This window comes from Oncorhynchus mykiss, chromosome 14 (assembly GCF_013265735.2).
Source record: "Oncorhynchus mykiss isolate Arlee chromosome 14, USDA_OmykA_1.1, whole genome shotgun sequence".
Taxonomy (NCBI): domain Eukaryota; kingdom Metazoa; phylum Chordata; class Actinopteri; order Salmoniformes; family Salmonidae; genus Oncorhynchus; species Oncorhynchus mykiss.
The window spans coordinates 35931530-35937529 of record NC_048578.1 but is presented as its reverse complement, the minus strand read 5'-3'; the positions used below and the strand labels follow the sequence as shown (position 1 = coordinate 35937529).

Below are 6000 nucleotides of genomic sequence, written 5' to 3'. Positions count from 1 at the left end.
CACTTTAGTTTTGATTCGTAAAGAGTACATTGCAACACTAGTATTCCTGTGTAGAATATAACTAACACATACAGCAACAGACTGGGAGTATTTTGTGTCTGTTTCGCTGGTTGTGTTGTTCACTCTAGGCCAGACTACACTACTGCGCAGTTAGACGGAACCCAGGTCGTCCTGCTCTGTTCTCTTATGTTTAGGCTATGAACTGTATCAGGCCCTTTCTCTATGTGGGAATTCCCCACGTCTCTCTAAAAACATTGAAATAGCTTCCCCCGCTATTCACCAATTTCCTTAAAATGCGTCTCTCGGACACACGCTCAATGTGTGGGTGAGTTTATGTTTGTTCGCTTTTTTCCAAATTGTATATATAGATGTCATTTTGTTTGATGTCATAAGAGAGTTTGTCTAGGTTATAAAGAGTCCTGTGTTGAAGCTGTTTGACTCTGACTTGGTCACGCTGAATGAATCATCTAATGTGCGTACATGGGCGAATCAAGTTAGTAAAAAAAAAAATGCAATTTCATTTGTGAATGATTGTTAATATTAAATAGGTTAATTTAATCTAGAATAAAATTATAATTATTTCAGACAAATACATCAAAAATATAAATATGATACTCTTCCAGTAATCTAAAATTCATGTTTTGATGTTTATTTTACTAGGAAAGTCAGTTAAGAACAAATTCCTTATTTTCAATGACAGCCTAGGAACAGCCTTGTTCAGGGGCAGAATGACAGATTTTTACCTTGTCAGCTTGGGGATTCGATCCAGCAACCTTTCAGGTTACTAGCCCAACGCTCAAACCACGAGGCTACCTGCTGCCCCCAATGTAATATGGTATAAAAACATTTAATTCCATTTATGTGATGTCATAGTTTCTCTTTGACTGATTTGATTTGGCTTACCTTAGTATGGGAGTAATTATAGGTCATATTTGTTGTTTTAAGAAAAAATACATCCGAAATTATAACATAACATTTCTGTAATCACCCCCCCCCCCCCCCCCCCCCCCCCCCCAAAAAAAAATATGATAAACATGTTACTATTGGTGTGCATTAACAAGTAAATCTGAGTTATGAAAAACGAACTCTATACTGAACAGTGCAAATATCAGCCAGCTTTTCCAGACTTCCATTCAGCACATATCCAACCAAGCTACAGTCCAGGTGTGGACTTTTCACAGTATTTTGTGCTTGAGGAGAAGCCAAAAGTGAGCCATGTATTGCAGCAAATTCTTTGACGTTCATTCCTACAAAGAAGAAAATACATTTTGCTAACTTTTGATATTTAAAATATATAAATTTAAATGTTTTTGTGAAACTTGAATGACCAAAGTGCACAAGACCGAAATGAGAAACTGACCGTCTTCCCATGACCCAAATTGTCCTCCAACGACACAAATTAAGAAACAAAATTGTATGTGATTTTCAATGTTTTCTCATAACTGACGACCCACTTCTCACATGGCCACGGCCCACTAGATCAAGGGCCAGTGTCCACCTGGACAGATGAATCTGAGTCCTGGACTAAAAAAAATATTTAAATGGAGATTGGAGATGTGTGTTAGATCTGGCTCCATCTATTCTACTCTACTCTATTCTATTCTACTCTACTGTGCTCTATTCTACTCTATTCTATTATACTCTACTGTACTCTATTATACTATATTATATTATACTCTACTGTATTATACTCTACTCTGTTCTATTATACTCTACTGTACTCTATTCTCATCTATTCTACTTTACTGAACTCTATTCTACTCTACTGTACTCTATTCTACTCTACTGTACTCTATTCTACTTTACTGTACTCTATTCTACTCTATTCTATTCTACTCTACTGTGCTCTATTCTACTCTATTCTATTATACTCTACTGTACTCTATTATACTATATTCTATTATACTCTACTGTATTATACTCTACTCTGTTCTATTATACTCTACTGTACTCTATTCTCATCTATTCTACTTTACTGAACTCTATTCTACTCTACTGTACTCTATTCTACTCTACTGTACTCTATTCTACTTTACTGTACACAAAAAAATATATATTTTGAAATCACCTGCATTGAGCATGCTGGGAAACATGATGGCAGTGGTTTTGGTTAACATCGGTTATTAACAGACACTGGGGTCCTATTACACATTCTACTATACTCTATTCTACTCTACTGTACTGTATTCTACTCTATTATATTATACTCTACCGTACTCTATTCTACTATACTTTACTGTACTCTATTCTATTTTACTTTACTGTACTCTATTCTACTTTACTGTACTGTACTCTATTCTACTCTATTCTATTCTACTCTACTGTACTCTATTCTATTTTACTTTACTGTACTCTATTCTACTTTACTGTACTGTACTCTATTCTACTCTATTCTATTCTACTCTACTGTACTCTATTCTATTATTCTTTACTGTACTCTATCCTGCTCTACTGTACTCTATTCTACTCTACTGTACTCTATTTTACTTTACTGTACTCTATTCTGCTCTACTGTTCTCTATTCTACTCTATTTTACTTTACTGTACACTACTCTACTCTATTCTACTCTATTCTGCTCTACCGTACTCTACTATTCTACTCTATTCTGCTCTACCGTACTCTACTATTCTACTCTATTCTGCTCTACCGTACTCTACTATTCTGCTCTACCGTACTCTACTATTCTACTCTATTCTGCTCTATTCTGCTCTACCGTACTCTACTATTCTGCTCTACCGTACTCTACTATTCTGCTCTAACGTACTCTACTATTCTACTCTATTCTGCTCTACCGTACTCTACTATTCTGCTCTACCGTACTCTACTATTCTGCTCTACCGTACTCTACTATTCTACTCTATTCTGCTCTACCGTACTCTACTATTCTACTATATTCTGCTCTACCGTACTCTACTATTCTACTCTATTCTGCTCTACCGTACTCTACTATTCTACTCTATTCTGCTCTACCGTACTCTACTATTCTACTCTATTCTGCTCTACCGTACTCTACTATTCTGCTCTACCGTACTCTACTATTCTACTCTATTCTACTCTATTCTACTTTACTGTACTCTATTCTACTATACTCTATTCTACTCTACTGTACTGTATTCTACTCTATTATATTATACTCTGCCGTACTCTATTCTACTATACTTTACTGTGCTCTACCCTGCTCTACTGTACTCTATTATATTCTACTCTACTGTACTCTATTCTATTTTACTTTACTGTACTCTATTCTACTTTACTGTACTGTACTCTATTCTACTCTATTCTATTCTACTCTACTGTACTCTATTCTATTATTCTTTACTGTACTCTATCCTGCTCTACTGTACTCTATTCTACTCTACTGTACTCTATTTTACTTTACTGTACTCTATTCTACTCTACTGTTCTCTATTCTACTCTATTTTACTTTACTGTACACTACTCTACTCTATTCTACTCTATTCTGCTCTACCGTACTCTACTATTCTACTCTATTCTGCTCTACCGTACTCTACTATTCTGCTCTACCGTACTCTACTATTCTGCTCTACCGTACTCTAATATTCTACTCTATTCTGCTCTATTCTGCTCTACCGTACTCTACTATTCTGCTCTACCGTACTCTACTATTCTACTCTATTCTGCTCTACCGTACTCTACTATTCTGCTCTACCGTACTCTACTATTCTGCTCTACCGTACTCTACTATTCTACTCTATTCTGCTCTACCGTACTCTACTATTCTGCTCTACCGTACTCTACTATTCTGCTCTACCGTACTCTACTATTCTACTATATTCTGCTCTACCGTACTCTACTATTCTGCTCTACCGTACTCTACTATTCTACTCTATTATGCTCTACCGTACTCTACTATTCTACTCTATTCTGCTCTACCGTACTCTACTATTCTACTATATTCTAAACCAGTGAGCCAATGTTCAAGATAAGCAATAAAACAAAATTACTCTTGTTTAGCAAGACAACATTTGATGTTTTTCTTGATTCACAATATAAACATCGGTTACGTAACGCCAAATGTGAATTTTTGCAGCGCTAGAAGATTAATGTTGTCGAAAAACAGATTTGATTAAGCTTTAGCTCAGCGGGCTAACATTGTCTTTAGTCGCAACTGGGTTTGAACCTAGGTTGTCTGCGTGACACACGACTGGGTTTGATGGAAAGGGAAGAATGAAAAGATAGCAGTGTGCCAAGTTTTAACCATTGGGATGGTTACCTGGCCTGACATGAGTGAACTGTTGTGTCGCCCCCAGGGCCGCAAACAAAGTTTTTCAGTCTTGTAGGCCTTAAGGTTAGGGTGGAGTGCTGGTTATGGCCAGGGTTGGCTAGGTTACTTTCGAAATGTAATCCGTTACAATTTCTAGTTACCAGTCCAAAATTGCAATCAGTAATGTCAATTTTGCATTACCCAAACTCAGCAATGTAATCTGATTACATTCAGATGACCTTCCCTTTAAGAGGTATTCATTAGAAGATAAAAAGGATTCATGAAACACATTTGGTACGTTATCATAGTGGTCCCTGATTTGTAGTCAGATTCGCTGAGGTGGAACAAACTTAAACTTGCGCTTTTTTTCAATGCTGAATTGAATTTAGAAAACATCCTTTCAGAATTTAAAAGGAATCCAAGAAGTAATCATCTAGTTTTTCAAAAGCAGCGATAATCTGATTACAATATGTTTGCTGGTAATGTAACTGATTACAGTTACAGTTTTTTTTTGTAATCAGATTACATTACTCCTCAACCCTGAATATGGTGTCCAATGGGTCCTACAGACCATAGAGAATGAGAGAGGCCTCTAGTGGCCAAAAGGCTGTGTTAGCATGGCCAGCGCAATTTAGGGCTTCCACCATTTTAATGTAGTCAACTAGTTGGACTTCCAACTTCCTTGACTGATCCCTGTTGGTGACTCTGTACGACTCATGTCCAACCGGATCATCAGGAGGGATCAGCCAATCGTGAAGAAGAAAATGTATGTCTTCATAATGGAGATAGCCTCAATGACGCTGCCCATGCTGTCACAGACGCCATAATGGCACAGATACAAAAATTAGTGCTCTATCTATCTCTATGGTGCAGACGCACTGTCTCACCTATTTTTGTCAATAGCAGTTCATGTTTAGGCATTATTTTATTTTCATTATTGGTTTTGGTTGCATCTAGTGTTTGGAGGTCACCCATCATGAGATTCCAATCTTTATCAAGGTTGTTCCAAAGTTCATTGTGCATAGATAGAACATCATGGAAATAACAATTCAGCTTATTGTAGAGCTTTTAAAGAAGTAGTCAAGTCTATGTGACTGTACTACAGCCTCTGCCTAGAGGTGTGGAGCTGTGAAGGAGTAGTGAAGTCTATGTTACTGTACTACAGCCTCTGCCTAGAGGTGTGCTGTAAAGGAGTAGTGAATGTGTGACTGTACTACAGCCTCTGCCTAGAGGTGTGGAGCTGTGAAGGAGTAGTGGTCTATGTGACTGTACTACAGCCTCTGCCTAGAGGTGTGGAGCTGTAAAGGAGTAGTGAAGTCTATGTGACTGTACTACAGCCTCTGCCTAGAGGTGTGGAGCTGTGAAGGAGTAGTGAATGTGTGACTGTACTACAGCCTCTGCCTAGACGTGTGGAGCTAATAGCTAGAATCCATAGTTGCTACATCATTTTTTTTTACTAATAAATGAATTATATTTCCCGATTGATTCTTGAAGAATACAATTGGTAAATGCCTCATGAGATTAGTTTAACTGTCGTACCCCATCTGAACCCGAAATATAAACTTGTTTTACTCCAATGTTTATATGCCTCATAACAATATGTTATATCATGGATGGTCAGTCCTCCTTGCATCTATAGCTCTGTCTATGAATTCGAGAATGGTTACATAACTCCAGGTCAATATCAGAGGCGTGATAACAAAGTGTGTTGTCTGCTTTGTTATTGTTTCAGCTAACCGTTGTAGCTTTGAAGCCTTGGTGGTAGAAGGTAACC

The 6000-nt window shown here is 37.4% G+C and overlaps 1 protein-coding gene across 1 annotated transcript in view; it reads left to right on the top strand.

Annotated features, from left to right (window-relative positions):
- Positions 1-217: 217 nt before the first annotated feature.
- The window catches only part of LOC100305133 (TNFAIP3-interacting protein 1), a 42062-nt gene continuing 36279 nt past the window's right edge, over positions 218-6000 (top strand). Inside the window, exon 1 of the mRNA XM_036943453.1 lies at positions 218-325. The gene's annotated coding sequence lies outside the window, so the exon portion shown is untranslated. The remainder of the gene's footprint in view (positions 326-6000) is intronic.